We start from the raw sequence: 16,904 nt of genomic DNA, 5'->3' as shown, positions 1-16,904 counted from the left end.
TAATCTGTCTTCATTCAAAGTCTAATAAAAAGGAAAAAAACACAATTTGGATCTTAACACTCATGCATTGTTCAAAAAAGCAAACTCAGAGTCAACTAAAATATCAAGCAAAATAATAACTGGGATATAAACAACCTGGTGATAAGCACAGAAAATAATAATAGCAATCATTTAGGAAGTATCTTCTAAACTTTGCAGCAATAAATATATTTTTAAACCCCATTCAAAACAGCTACAGCTCACAGCACAATCATCACGGATGTGATGAAGCTGCTCAAGCCACGCATCAATGCCAATATGCTGCCTATTTGCTTTGTTGGGAGACTGGAAAAGACTGATCCCACTAGAAGAAATGAGGGAATGGAGAAGGGGGAAAATGGAACCACTGAATTGATGGAGCCCCTTGATGAAGAAATCTCTGGAATCGCAGAATTAATTAGAAGAGTAGAAGTCAAAGGAACTTAATCACGTGTGCATCTTATGCCCAGTTTAAAGATGATAACCAGCCATCTTTATAATCTTGGACTTTACAGTGAAGGGGTGAAAATTACCCATGAGTTCCCTCAGTTTGTTCCTGTGGGGGTTGTGCAATATGATTGATCTTGATGAAATTTTTATGATTGCAAAAGAGCTACACTGAAGACTATTAAAGAAGATCCTTAAGTTTTGAGAGTGAGTCCTATGGTTTCTGATATTTAATTTGTTCTCTTTTTAAGTATCATTTACCTAATTTTAGATTCTAACCTTCAGTTTTTGATAGAACTAGTATATTGACAGTTCTCATCCGAGTTCTCTTATAAAGAATTACTTTTTCAATATATGCTCAGACTAGATGCACGAACAAAGTAGCTGTCTGAACCCAGTTATCTATTTTATTAATAAAGATTAAAATGGTACATACTATTGGTCATTCCATTCTTATTCTTTTAGTTATGTATTCAAGTACACACTTGGAATTTCATAGCTCTAAGGTCATGTCTTAGACCTGCCAAGTGAAACCCTGTGTCAACTATATTAAAGATTTACTCACTACTTCACAAGCTATACCATGTTAATTACTTATTTGATATTCCCTGTAAAAAATTATTTTGATGAATTAAAAGAGTAAAGAGAACTCTACATCTTTTATAATTTGTGAAGTACCTCTTTGGGTACTGACCATTTACTAGTGCCAAACAAGGGATACATGATCACTAAAACAGTTGGTGGAATCATTTGATTTTTTTTTCTTCCTTTCAACTGTCATTATCCTTAGTATAGAATTCTTGTTTCAGTGATCAGGGAGGGATGTGACAAGTGTAGGATAAAGGGTAATAATGCAAAATAACTGTGATGAACTGTATGGCCAGTTAGATTTTATGGACTGCCCCATTCTCTTCAGTGAGGAAATAAACTAATTCTAAATCCACTTAGATTGTAATTGTAAATAAAAATATTTATTTTAATTTATATAATCTTAACTGTCAAATTTTATTATCCCAAAATACACTGCAAATTACTTAAAGGACATTGCCATAGCCACTTACGGTAAAGCATTTCTTTATAGGAAGTGAAGATAATTAAAACTGAAATTTAGGAAGGATATCAGCTAGTATCAATGACATAGTATTGTCTTAAACAACAGAAGAAGGGGCTCAGTCCTCAACTGTGTTAACCTCTGAAAACTCAGTGCTATTAAACATTAAAAGTGCCTTGCGTGAAGCCTTCCCTTGAGCTACCATGTTTAGTAAATTGAACTAAATGAATAGGGTCTCTTGCTTTCCGTCAAGTGAATCCTTTATGCTAATAATTTATGGTACCATGTATCTAGCCCAAAATTTACTTCTGAGCTGCATGACGTCTGCACCTGGATTTCCCACCAGCACTTCAAGTTGAACAGGTGTGGTTTGAGCTAATGTAGCTCCCTACTATGTGTTCCCTGATTTTTTCTAATAACTTTATTGAGATATTGTTCAACTATCATACAACTTACCTATTTCAAAGTAATTCAGTGGCTTTTAGCACAGAGTTGTGCAACCATCACCACAATCAATTTGAGAACATTTTTATCACCCCAAAATGAAACTCTGTACCATTTATGTATCATGGCCCATTCCTTCCACCACCACGACTCCCCACCACCCAACCCTAAGCAACAACTAATCTACTTTCTGTCTCTACAGATTTGCCCATTCTGGACATTCCATATAAATACAATCATATAATATATGGTCTTTGGTGACTGGCTTCTTTCACTTAGCATGTTTCTAAGGTTCATCTATACTGTAGCATGTATCAGTGCTTCACTCCTTTTATGGCCAAATGATATTCCATTATACCACATTTTGCTTATCATCAACTGGTGCCATTCATCAACTGGTGGACATTTGGGTGGTTTCTACCATTTGGCTATACTGAATAATGCTGTTTTGAACACCTGTGTGTAAGTTTTTATGTGTATATATGTTTTCATTTCTCTTGGGTACATGCCTAGGAGTGGAACTGCTGTGTCAAATAACAAATTTTTAAGGAACTGCCAAATTGTTTTCCAAAGTGTCTGTACCATTTTACATCCCCAGAAGCAGAATATGAGGATTCTGATTACTCCATATCCTCAACAAAACTTGTTAATTATCCGACTTTTTTACTGTAGTCATTCTCACAAGTGTGAAGTAGTACCTCTTTATGGTTTTAACTTATCCTGTTTCTTTTAAGGCTACCATAAGCGAACCAATTTCCCAGAAATGCCTTAACATGTTCTTTTCACTGCCACTGCCACTGCCACTGTAAGTTCAGGCAATTGTAATCTCTCACTTGAACAACAGCAACAGCCATAGGCATATAACTGAACTTCCTGTTTCCAGTCCCTTCCTATCACCCAGCAAATAGAGTTGCATTAAACATCAGTTGTAATCATTATACTGTAAAGCTTAAAAACTTGAGACATACAGAAGAGGGAAACTTCCTTGGAAGCATACAGTAGAGAAACCTGGCAAATACTGCCATAATGAAGTGATCAAGGTTAAGACTACCAGTGATGTCATGTGGACTTCATACGCCTTCTAACTTGATGAGATGAGATGAGAAGGGCACTTCACCTCTGTGGTATTTTTTCCAGTACCCTTAACTCCAGTCTAATCATGAGAAAACATTTTGAAACAAACTGAAATCCTTCCTGGAGTAAGACACCTTCATTTTAAGGCCTTAAATTATTCCTACAAATAATCTGTCAAGAACAAGAAGCATAGCACATAAGTAAAAAAGGAACTGACAGAAACAACAGATGGCAGAATCAAATTAGCAAAGACATAAAATTCCAGAATCATTAGACAAAGTCAATAAAATAACTGGTTTCTATTTTTTAAGAAATAAAGGAAAAGTTTGAAAATAACAACAGAGAACAGGACTCTATAAAAAGTGATTTTACAGGTTTAAAAAGAAATGAACACAATAATTAAAATTAAAATTTCCTGGAAGGGTTAAATAGTGGATTCAGTTCTGCTGTAGATAGTATTTGTGAACTGAAATAGATAGCTCAGAGAAAAATAACCAAGAACATAACATAGAGAGATAATAATATGGAAAACATAAAAATAAAATACAGAAATTAAAGAAAAATTTCAGAAGTCTGACAAATATTTAATTGGAGTTCCAGAAGGAAGGAACAGAAAATAGTACAGAAACAATGTCTAAAAAGGTTAAAAAGATTTTCCAGAACTAGTAAAACACACCAATTTCAGATCTAAAAAAAAAAAAAAAAGACCCAACAAAGTCCACTGGAGACAAAAGGAACTCTATATACAGACACATCATTATAAAACACTTGAAAGCAATTATAAGAATAATACAGGTTATCTGCAAAGGACAGACATAAAGGTGATTTCTCAATAGCAAAAATGGAAGCCACAAGGCAATGGTAGGATATGATCAACATGTTGAAAGAAAAAAAGCCTGCCAATCTAGTATCTTAAATCCTAAAAAAAAAAAAAAAAAAAAGTGTTAATGAGGGCAAAATAAAGATGGTTTACAACAGACAAAAATTTTGAAAATCAATAACGAACAGATCTTCATTAATGGAAATTCTAAAATGTGTTTCAAGCAGCAGGAAAGTAATCCCAGGTGGATGATTTGAGAACCAAGAGGAATAAAGAGCAAAAAATATATACATAGTAAATATGTAAAAAAAATCTAAATTTAAAAAAATGACTCTATGAAACAAAATGATGATATCCCGGCAGATTAAAAAGTAAAAATAAAAAGCATCAAAATAATTAAATGTAAATTGGGAAGAAAGTAAACAGAATTCAAATATTCTAAGTTCTTTGTATCTTCTGGGAGAAAGGGAAACATACTGTAATGTCAATAAATTGTGTATTTTTCAAGTTCTAAGGTGACCACTAGGGGGAGAGTGTAGCTCAGTGGTAGAGTGTGCGATTGGCATGCAAGAGGTCCTGGGTTCAATCCCCAGAACCTCCACCAACAATAAACAAACAAAAATTTTTAAAAATTAAGGTGACCACTAAATGAATAGAGTCTAAAACTATAACTAAAAGAGGGAGAACAATATAATGATAAAAAAAATACTAGTCTGCTTACTTACCAAAACTGATAAAATTAAGATTAATACCAAATGCTGGCAAAGGTGTGGTGCACCTGGAACACTGGCAGGAGTGTAAATGGTACAACCATTTGAAAAAGGTCTAGCAGTTTCCTACGAAAATGGGCTTTTTGAATCTTAGTTTCTTATTAAACTGCTAGACCCAGTAATTCCACTCCTATGGATTTATCTAAGAAAAATTAAAATATGTGGCACAAAAAGACTTTTACAAGAATGGTCATAGCAGCTTTATTCATAATAGCTAAAAATTAAGGAAACAGAAAACAAACACACAAGATCATCAACAAAGCCCAAAAGTTCTTTGAAAGAACTTATAGAACTGACAATCTTGTAACGAGCTTTATGAAGAAAAAGGAGGGAAAGCACAAATAACCACTAGGAATTAAAAAGGGGGACATTACTACAGATGTGACAGATATTAAATAAGTAATAATGATGAACATTAACATCACTGCACCAATAAATTCAAAAAAGAGTTGAAATACTCAAGTATCTTTTAAAAATTAACCAAAGAACTACCTCAGGAAAGAATAGAGAACCCAAGAAGTCCTATAACCATTAAAAAACTTGAAACTGTAATCAAAAATCTTTCAAACACACATAGGAGTTCATGCACACACTCACACACACATACATGCAAACCTTTCTAATACCAGATGTCGTTAATGGTAAATTCTACCAACCTTCAAGAAAAAAATAATTACAGTATTAAACATGCTCTTCTAGAAAACAGAAAGAGGAACACTCCCCAACTTATTCTGTAAGACCACCTCAACTTTGATGCCAAAATTTATGCAAAAACTGAAAAGCCCAAAAATGGCTAAGATACTCCTGATTTAAAACAAAGTAAGAAGACAAGCTCTCACAAGTATTAAGCCTTAATATAAATTTGTAGTAAGACAGTGTGAATTGAGACAGGGACAAACAAATAGAATAATAGAACACAATCGAGAGGCTAAAACTAGACATGCATTATGAAATCTTAACATAGGACAGCTATGCCTTAGCAGACCTGTGAGTAGAGGGTGAACTTCTCAATAAATTGTGCTTGGATAACTGGGTATCCACGCAGCAAAAAAAAGAAATTGACACTCTACCTCAAATAACATTCAAAAATCAATCTCAGATGGTAAAAAAAAAAAATGTGAAAACAATACTATAAAATTCTAGAAAATATAAAAGAACAGAGAATCGCTGTCTTACACTACTTCAGGGGACAAAATTACTGCTGATGTACATGGTTCCCCTTGAAGAACAACACTTTGGTATAGGAAAAGATTTCTTGTAAAAGACACAATAACAATGAGCATAAAATTTCAGTTTGATACATTTTACTACACTAAAATTAAAAACTCTTTTTCATCAAAAGACCCCAAAAGGAGAAAAGAAAGAAAAACTGTAAAGTGGGAGAGGATATCTTGCAACCTACAAAACAATAAATGACTAATATTCAAAAGATACAAAGAACACCTGCAAGTTAGGAAGAAAGACCAATTGCAAAATGGGCAAGAGGCTTGAGAGGCACTAATCAGTGCAAGGCAATTAAAATAATATGAAATATCACTGCACAGTGACCAGATTGGGAAAAAATGGGAACAGTCTAATAATACCAGGTGTTGATGAGATGTAGAGCAACCAGAAGTCTCATCGCCAATTAATGTTAGTGTGAATTGTTATAACTAGTTTGGAGAACAACTTAGCATTAGTAGTAAAATTGACTATACATATACCCTGTGGCCGAACAACTCCCAATACTAGGTATATTCCCTAGAGAAACTCTTTCACTTGTGCAACGAATACAGTAGTAACAACAACCATGATAACTAACACATTGTGCTTGCTTTATGTCAGGCACTGTCCTAAATGCTTTACATTTTTTTAATTGCATTACTCTTCACAAACAACTCTATGAGGTAGGTACTATTATTGTCTCCATTTTACAAAAGTGAAAAAACTGAAACACAAAGAAGTTACACAATTTTCTCAAGGTTACACCGCAAATGGGGGGTAGAGTCAGGATTGAACACAGTCTGGTTTCAGAAACAGGTCTTAACCAATTACATTCTTCTACCTCTCCCAAGAAATGTCCTCAGCAACATCATTCCTAATGGTCATACAGTTGAAAAATACAAATGCCCATCAACAATAAAATGAATAAATCAGAGAATATTCAAACAAAAGAATACTATGCATATGTAAAGAAAATAAAGGAACTACAGCTACAATCAACAATATAAATTAATTTCACAATGTTGAGCATAAGAAGCACAACATAAAGTATTCCAGACAGAACGAGTCCACATTTCTAAGTTCAAAACAGAAGCAAAATTAAACTAATAGTTAAGAGATACATATATACATGGTAAACGTATAAAGAAAATCAAGGAAATGATTATCACAAAAGTGAGATTAGAAGTTACCTCTAAAAGGGAAGAGGGGGTACTTGATTGTGAAATAATTAGTGAAGATCTTCTAGAGTCATGGTAATATTCTATTTAAGCTGGGTGGCAGTTAAGCAGATATAAGCTTTATAATTATTTCACTTAAAACTGTTTATACATTGTCTGCACTTTTGTGGATGCATATCTCATGATTTAGAATGTTAAAAATAAAATGTAAAGAAAGAAAAGAAGAAATGGCCAGAGACAGGAGAAATGCCAAAAGAAAATGCTGTCACAAAACTAAAGATTAAAAAAAAAAAGTAACGGAGAGCCTCACATTATCAACACAAAATCAAATAAGATAAACTCTAAAGTGTATCCATAGTGAACTCTTTCGTTTGGGTTTTGCAATAAACCCAAAACCTTAATTCAATTCGTTCTAAAGTTAACCAAGCTGAGGAAGCTGGAGACATTCACCTAATCGGCAGCCTTCCTAAGAAACGCAAATCTTCACTACTACTAGATGTTTTGCCAGCAGCTGAAATGAGACAAAACTCAAAACAACAAGGAGTAATTCTGAGTCTCATAATTCATGTTAACCCTGACCCAGTGTTCCTCTAAAAAAAAAGAAAAATTGTTTTCGTGAAAAATATATCCACCTTCTCTGAAAACATTCAAAAAGTGTATTCCTTAAAACAAGTTTTATGGTAAATTGGTCAATTTGACTCTTTTAGTAAAGAGAATTGGGTTTGGGCAAACGGATTCGGCAAACTGGCCACTTGTGACGCTTATAAAGCCCCTTGGTTCCCTGGTAAACCCTTCCTCCCAGGCTGGAGAAGCCCTGATAACGGCCCAACATGTGAGACCCGACAGCATCCTCCCCGGCAACTGCTCTCCTAGGCCCATGCCTCCCAGGGAGTGCTCGGGGTCTCCCAGAAATGCCCGTTCCTCTCAGTTTACCGCCTTCCCTGGAACCATAAACTCCAAAACTCAAAGGAGGGAGCCAGTGCCCAGGTTCCTCAATGAGCAGAAAATAACTGTCCCTAACAGGCCCCTGATGAGGCTGCAGCCAATTTCTGCCACCTGGGAGCTGGAACCAATGGGCTTCCCCAACTGGGCAGGGGCCTACGGCCGCGTCCCGTGAAGGTCGGGCCTTGGGATTGGCTCAAAATCAGATTTGGTGAGCAAAGGGGCTGACAAAGCTTCCTGGGCTTTAGGATGGAAAAAAAAAGAGGGACTTCTCAAGCCTATTTGATCCCTCAGCTCCAGAGCCCGGGGTGTCTGGGAGGCTCCGGTCCGGTGGCCTGTTATCCCTTGGCAGGGTCCAGTGACCCCAGGAGGGTACGCTCAACCTCACACACCCCAGCTCTAGGAACGTTTCGGGGACCCCGTGGGGGCCAAGTCTCCCTCACCCTAGCCTGGAGGGCTGGGCTCTTCAGTCTGGTCAGTCTGGAGAAAATGTGGGTGAAGAAGGCTCAACTGAGAAGCCTAGAGACCACCTCAGGCCTTTTCAAGCCTAGGCTGACCTCACCGCGCGATGCTCCTCGCTCTGCCGCAGGTGCCGCCTTTCCCGACTTGCCCTGCGCCAGCGCCGCCGCTCCCCTCGAGCGCCCCCTACTGACTGGATGAACGATTCCACTGCGCCGCCCTCTCTAACATCCCCCTTCCGTACACGTGCACGCGCAGGCCCACGCACGCGCTCCGTCTGCGTTTATGCCGCTTTTTCCCTCAGGTTTCCATTTAGGCCAAGGACGGGACCTCCTTTCTTCTCCATCCTCTCGTGCTGCTCGGTCCACGCTCTTACCCAAGGTAAGGCTCTTCCCTGGTCTGGAGGATGCATTTTGCTTCCAGTCCCACGAGTAATGTGGAGGTGAGGATGAGGAAGGAGGCTTGTTGTTCCCATTCATTCCTTCTTGCCTTCAAACCTTTGACACTTACTTAGGGCTCCTATACTACTAGCCAAACCTTAAATGTGTGTCCAACAAGACTGACAGGGACCTTGCCTTCAGAGAATTCAGGAATTTTCTGGGCTGCAGACAAGAATCAAAAACCTAAGGATTTACTTAGGTCAGTGAGTCTCAAATTTTTGTCTCAGGACTGCTTTTTTTTTTTTTTTTTTTTTTTTGAACAACATGGCCAGACTTAGATCAAGGACTGCTTTCATACTCTTAAAAATGTAGGACTCAAATAATTTATGTGGGTTATATTTATGTGGATTGTGAATATGTGAGTTATATCTATCAATATTAAAACTGAGAGGGAGCTGAGAGTATGGATCAGTGATAGAACACATGCTTAGCATGCACAAGGTCTTGGGTTCAATCCCCCATACCTCCACTAAAAAAAAATTATAAATTTTTAAAAACTAGAAATTTCTAAAATACATATTGTCATTTTAAAAAATTGTGTTAGCATAAATAACATCTTAATAACTATAAATTAATAATCCACACCAAAAATAATTTAGTGAGAAGAGTGTTTTACATTTTTGCAGGTCTCTTTAATGCCTGGCTTAATAGAAGACAGCTGGATCCTCATATCTGCTTCTGCACAGGGTTTGTCAAAATACCTCATGTGCTTTTTGGAAAACATCCCTGTATACTCAAGAGAAAATGAGAGTGGAAAGGCAAATAACATCATAATAGTATTATGAAAATAATTTTCACCTCATGAGCCACTGAAAGTGTCTCAGGAACCCCCAGAAGTCCCTAGGCCACACTCTGAAAACCACAGGCTTAGATCATTATTGTTGAACAAAGATTTAAAGGAAAATATCTAGGTGCTGTAAGAATGCATCAGAGGCTGAGGAAATTATTCAATCCTTTAACACAGAGAACTAATTTAATTTAGAGAGAGCAGTTCTCTCAGGAAGGAACACCAAAGGTGAGACTTGAAGGATAACTTACTAGGTGGAAAATGAAATACGAGCATCTCAGGTCCCAGGGCTATGCAAAGGCCCTGGGGCAGGAAAATCTGTGAATTCAAGACACGAGGAAAAAATATCTGTCAAAAAATATTTATTGAATGATGTGCCCTACACTGCCCTAGACCCTCAGGACACTGTTATGGAAAAGATTTTACATTCCAGTTGCAAAAAGCAGGAAGCACAAAAACAAATATGAATTTCCAAGAGTGGGAATGCCATTAAGAAAGCAAAACAAAATGTTATGAGGAGACAAGGCAGAGAGCCATAGACAGAGTAATCAAGAAAGCCCTCTCTGAGTGTGACCTTTGGCAGAGTCTTGAAGGAGCTGAGGAAAGGAACTAGGAACAGCATGGGGAAAAGCATTCCAGGCAGAGAGAACAGCAGTGACAGAGGCCTGGAGGCAGGAGTGTACTTGACAGGTTCTTGAAACAGCAAAGTCAGCATGGCTGGATCCCAGTGATTGAGGGGAGAGGTAGTAGTAGATGGGATAAGAGAAATGGCAGGGGCCAGAGTATTGTATGAAGGATCTTATAGGTCATGGTAGGAAGTTGGGGATTTTTCTGAGTGAGATAAAAAGCCATGAGAGGGTTCTGAGTCAAGAAGTGACTCATATTTTAGCAGGAAGATTCTTTTGGCTTCTGGGCAAACAATAGGATGTGTGGGCTAAGGGTAGCTTCTGGTGACTCCAGGCATTCCTTGACTTATATCTGCATAACTCCAATCTTTGCCTCTGTCTTCACCTGGCCTTCTCCTCTAGGACCATCTCTCCTCTGGGTGTCTCTTCTAAGAAGACTTGTCCTCTGATTTAGGGCCCACTCAGATAATCCAAGATAATCTCATGTTGAAAAAACCCTTTTTCCAAAAAATGTCACATTCACAGCTTCCAGAGGTTAGGATAAGGACATACTTTTTTTCGGTTGGGGGAGGTAATTAGGTTTATTTATTTATCTATTGTTAGAGGAGTACTGGGGATTGAACCCAGGACCTCATGCATGCTAAGCATGCACTCTACCACTTGAGCTATACCCTCCCCACAAGGATAAGGACATATCTTTTGGGGGACAACATTCAACCCACCACAGTAGGTCTGGGATGAGGACTGAGAGTAACAGTCCCCGTCTAACTGACAGCTAACCAATTCCCAACTGACACTGATACTGCCTGTGTGGAGACCACAACCAGTGATGTAGAGAGGTCAAGTAAGATGGGGACCAAGAATTGACCATGTGGTATATCATTGGTGACTTTGACAAAAGTGGTTTTGATGGACGAGTCAGACTGAAAGCCTTACAGGGGTAGAATCAAGGGAGACATAGAATAGATGAAGTAGAAGCAATGAGCATAGACACATTTTTAATGCATTTTGTTATCAAACAGAGGAAGAAATAGAATGGGGATGTAGAAGGATGTATGGTCAATAAAGGAGTTTTTAAGATGGAAAAAATAATAGCATGACTGTATGCTAGTAGGAAAGAGTTGGTAGAGAGGGAGAATTTGATGATTCAAAGGAAAGAGGGGACAAATCATTGGAGGGATATCCTCAGGAGGCAAGAAAAGGTGAAACACAGCATGCAGGTGGACTGATTTCCCTTAGGGTTGGGTTGTCCAATATGGTAGCCACTCACCACATGTGGCTTCTGAGCATTCAAAATATAGGGAATCCAAATTGTCGTATGTCGTATGTATGAAATAAACACTAGATTTCAAAGACTTATTACAAAAAGAAGAATGTAAAAGTTCTAATTAATAGGTCTTATATTGATTACATGCTAATATTTTGGATATGCTGGATTAAATAAAATATATTATTACAAATACTTTTATCCCTTTTTTTAAATGTTTGTTCTGGTGTTATCTGTAATATTCAAAAACTGTAAACAACCAAAATGTCCCTCAACAGTTGAATGGATAAATAAATTGTAGTATATTCAGGCAACAAAATACAATAGAGTGGTGAGAGTGTAAGAACTATTGCTACTTATTCCATTGATGAATTTCATACACACAATGTTGAACAAAATTAAGGCGAACACAAAAGAATAAATACTGTATGATTCCATTTATATCATGAAAAACAGTCCAAACCAAAATGTAGTGTTTTAAGTCAAGAGGAAGTGGGTAGTGATTTGCAAGGGAATAAATGTTTTCTGGGTTGATAATGATGTTGATCTTGATTACATGGGTATTTACTTTGTGATAATTCATTGAGCTGTACATTGTGTTTTGTGAACATTATTATGTGTGTCATCCTTCACAATAAAAAAGATTTTAAAATAACATTATTCACTCAAAACTACAAAAAGAAAATTTGAAAGCTCTGGAGTTTATCACAGATCCAAATTTTGATGCTGGCTAAAATGTAGTGACGGGTATTTTATCTGTAGCAGTCAGGATTATTAAAGCTAGTTGCTTTAACTAACAACCCTATTTATTAATACTAATACTAACAATCTTCATTTACTAATAAAATATTAGGTAGCTTAATGTAGTAAGTTCTTACTTACATAAAGTCCAAAAGGCTCTCCTCCAAAGAGAAACCAGCGACCTAATCTCCTTTATCTCTTGACTCTCCTATCTTTCAGTGTTCCAATAAATTCTCAGCTTCTAGGCAGCCAATGAGTGAAAGAAGAGAGACAAAGTAAAAATTGCACAGGATATTTTATGGCCAAGTCTAGAAGTGGCCTACATCACTCTGCACCCGCTCCACTGGCCCAAGACCAGTCACATGGCCTCAACTTCATTGCAAGGAGACTTGGGAAATGTAGTCTTCCTATGTGCCTAAGAAAGAAGAAACCAAATTGGTGATCATCTACCACCTTTCCTTGGCCCTCCAGTTACCCATGTACTCATCTCTGAGGAAGAAAATAGTGGATGGAAAGGGGAAGATTGGTGTATTCATTTCCTGTGACTGCAAGAACAAATTATCACAATCTGGTAGGTTAAAACAACAGAAATTTATTCTCACACAATTCTGGAGGCCAGAAGTCCAAAGTCAAGGTGTTAGCAAGGCTGTACTCCCTCTAGAGGCCCTAGGGGAGAATCAGATATTTGCCTCTTCCAGCTTATGATGGCCCCTGCAGTTCTCTAGCTTGTGGCTGAATAATTCCAATCTCTGCCTCTCTCTTCACCTGGCATCCTCCTCTTCTCCCTGTGTCTTTTCTGTGTGTCTTTTATAATATAGGATACTTGTCATTAGATTTAGGGCCCATCCAAATAATCAAGTTTGATCTCTTCTCAATATCCTTAACTTAATTACATCTACAAAAAAATAAACTCTTTTTCCAAATAGGGTCACAGATTCTAGATATGGGCATATCTTTTTTTGTGGGGAGGGATTCACCATTCAACCTACTGCAGTCAGTTCAGAGGCAATTACAGTTATTTGTGTGAAAAATACTAAGAGCCTGGATTAGAACTTGGAGTTCAAGACAAGTAGATGGATTCAAAATGTATTTTATTAGTAGGGCACAGAGAACTTCATGATGGTTTAGAAGTGGAAACTGAGGGGCAAGGGGTGGTGGGTCAGTGTCCTAACTGAGATTTGAACATAGGACTCTGTAACCTAGGTGTGGGTTTCAAAAAGACCCCTCTAGGACCACGTAGGAAATGGACTGCATGGAAGAGACTAACGCCAGGGAAGAGCCTGAGGTCTGGGTCCAGGTAGGAGAACAAAAGTTCTGAGTCAGTTTGAGCCGTGACTACAGAGAGGAGGTGACAGGATAGCAAACCAGGAGGAAGAGGAATTGGCTTAGGGACTGCTGGGCTTTATGGGAAAGAGGGAGAAAGGGAATGAGGACATCATCCAGGATTTGGTCCACTAAGGAATAAAGAATCTGTGAACTTGAAGACAGAACCTTTGATATCATCCAGTCAGAGGAGAAAAAAATAAAAATGAAAAATAGAATTCAGTTTGCTTATATTTTGTTGTTGTCTGTGTTTGGACCTTACACCTCAAAGAACTAGAAAAAGGAGTAAGTCCACAGGTAGCAGAAGAAAAGAAATAATAATGATTAGAGCAGAAATAAATGAAATAGAGACTAGAAAAAAAATAAAGATGAATGAAACTAAGAGTTGGCTTTTTTTGAAAAGATAATCAAAACTGAAAAACCTTTAGCTAGACTAAGAAAGAAAAATGGCTCAATTAATAAAATTATAAATGAAAGAGAAGACATAACAACTGATACTACAGAAGTACAAAGGATCATAAGAAACTAATATGAACAATTATACACCAACAAATTAGGTAATTTAGAAGAAATGAATAAGTTACCAGAAACATACAACTTACCAAGAGTGAATCATGAAGTAAATCTGAACAGGCCTATAATGAGCAAGGAGACTGAGTCAGTAATGAAAAATCTCCCAACAAAGAAAAGCCGAGGACCAGACAACTTTATGGGTGAATTCCACCAAACATTTAAAGAAGAATTAATACCAATCATTCTCAAACTCTTCCCAACAACTGAAGAGGAAAGAACACTTCCAAACTCATTTTATTAGGCCAGCATTACCCTGATACCAAAGCCAAACAAGGACACTGCTAGAAAAGAAAATTATAGGCCAAAATCCTGTATGAACATAGATGCAAAAATCCTCAACAAAATACTAGCAAATTGAATTCAGCAACACATCAAAAGGATCACGCACCATAATCAAGTGGGGTTTATCCCTGGGGTGCAAGCATGGTTCAACATACAGCAATCAGCACATATGATATACCACGTTAACAGAATAAAGAATAAAAATCATATGATCATTTCATTAGAGGCAGAAAAAAATGGACAGAATTCAACACTCTTTCATGATAAAAACTCTCAACAAATTAGGTATGGAAGAAATGTACCTCAACATAATAAAGGCCCTATATGACAAGCTAACATAATTCTCAGTGGTGACAAGTTAAAAGCCTTTACTTGAAGATCAGGAACAATACAAAAATGCTCACTCTTGCCACTTCTATTAAACATAGTACTGACATTCCTAGCTACAGCAATTAGGCAAGAAAAAGAGACAAAACTTACCCAAATCAAAAAGTAAAAAAATTGTCTGTTCATAGACATGACCTTATATAGAAAACCCTAACAATCCACCAAGAACCTGTTAGACTAACACATGAATTTAGTAAAATTGCAAGATATAAAATCTACATACAAAAATCAGTTTCATTTCTATATACTAACAACAAACTATCTAAAAAGTTAAGAAAACAATTCCACTTATAATTGTATCAAGAACAGTAAAACCCTTAGGAATAAATTTAACCAAGGAAGTAAAAGACCTGTCCCCTGAAAACTATAAGACACTGAGGAAAGAAACTGAAGAAGACACAAATGAATAGAAAGATATCCTATGTTCTTGAATTGGAAGAATTAGTATTGTGAAAACATCCGTACTACCCAAAACAATCTACAAATTCAATGCAATCCCTATCAAAATTCTAATTGTATTTTTCACAGAAATAGACAAAAAAAACTATCCTAAAATTTGTATGGAACTACAAAAGACCCTGAATAGCCAAAGCAATCTTGAGAAAGAAAATGAAGTTGGAGACATGATACTCCCTGGTTTCAAACTATATTACAGTTACAGTGATCAAAGCAATGTGGTACTGGCATAAAAACAGGCACATAGACAAGTGAAATAGAACAGAGAGCCCAGAAATATACTCATGCATGTACAGTCAACTAATTTTTGACAAGGATGTCAAGAACACACAATGGGAAAAGCATATATCCACATGCAAAAGAATGAAATTGAACCACTATTGTATACCACTCAGAAAAATTAACTCAAAAAGTATTAAGGACTTAAATGTAATACCTGAAACTGTAAAACTTCTAAAAGAAAACACAGGGAAACAGCTCCTTAAGTTTTGTCAAGTTAGTCTTGGTAATAGTTTATTGGATAAGACATCAAAAGCACAGGAAACAAAAGCCAAAATAAACAAGTAGGATTGCATCAAACAAAAGAGCTTCTGCATGGCAGAGAAAACAATACATTGAAAAGGCAACCTTTTCAATGGAGAATGGGAGAAAATATTTGCAAATCATACATCTGATAAAGAGTTAATAGTCAAGTTACATAAAGAACTCGTATAACTCAACAGCAAAAAAGCAAATAATCCAGTTTGAAAACAGGCAAAGAACCTGAATGGACATTTTCCCAAAGAAGACATACAGATGGCCAACAGATATATGAAAAGGTGCTCAGCATCACTAATCATGACAGAAATGCAAATCAAAACCATGAGGTATCACCTCATACCTGTTTAGGATGGCTATTATCAAAAAAGACAGACTAGAGATCTCAATTATTGGCGAGGATGTGGAGGAAAGGGAACCATTGTACACTGTTGTGTGAATGTAAATTGGTACAGCCCCTATGAAAAACAGTGTGGCAGTTCCTCAAAAAATTTTAAATAGAACCATATTTGCTATATGCTCCCACAATCTCACTCCTGGGTATATATCCAAAGGAGATGAAATCAGTATCTTGAAGAGATATCTGTACACCCATGTTCATTGCAGCATTATTCACAATAGCCAAGGTGTGGAAGCAATCTAAATGTCCTTCAACAGACAAATGGATCAAGAAAATGTGAGATTGCGGGAGGTGTATAGCTCAGTGGTAGGGTTCAATCCCCAGTACCTCCATTAAAATAAAAAAGAAAATGTGAGATAGATAGATATATAATCTTTAGAGGCCAATTTCTTAGAAACAGAGAGTAGAATGGTGAATGCCAGGGGCTGGGGAGTAGGGAAAATGGGGAGACATAGGTCAAAGCATATAAATTTATAAGAAAAAGAAGCTCTAACCTGAGGATCTAATGTCCAGCATGGTGACTATAGTTAATAATACAGTATTGTATACTGGAAAGTTGCTTAGAGTAGAACTTAAGTATTCTCACCACACACACACAAACACACACAAAGTTTATTATGAGGGATGATGAATGTGTTAATTATGATGAATGTGTTAATCTTGAGCTTGATAATCATTC

The sequence above is a fragment of the Camelus ferus genome, chromosome 9, assembly GCF_009834535.1.
Source record: "Camelus ferus isolate YT-003-E chromosome 9, BCGSAC_Cfer_1.0, whole genome shotgun sequence".
Lineage (NCBI taxonomy): Eukaryota > Metazoa > Chordata > Mammalia > Artiodactyla > Camelidae > Camelus > Camelus ferus.
The sequence above is the reverse complement of the archived record's forward strand: the minus strand, read 5'-3'. Positions refer to the sequence as shown.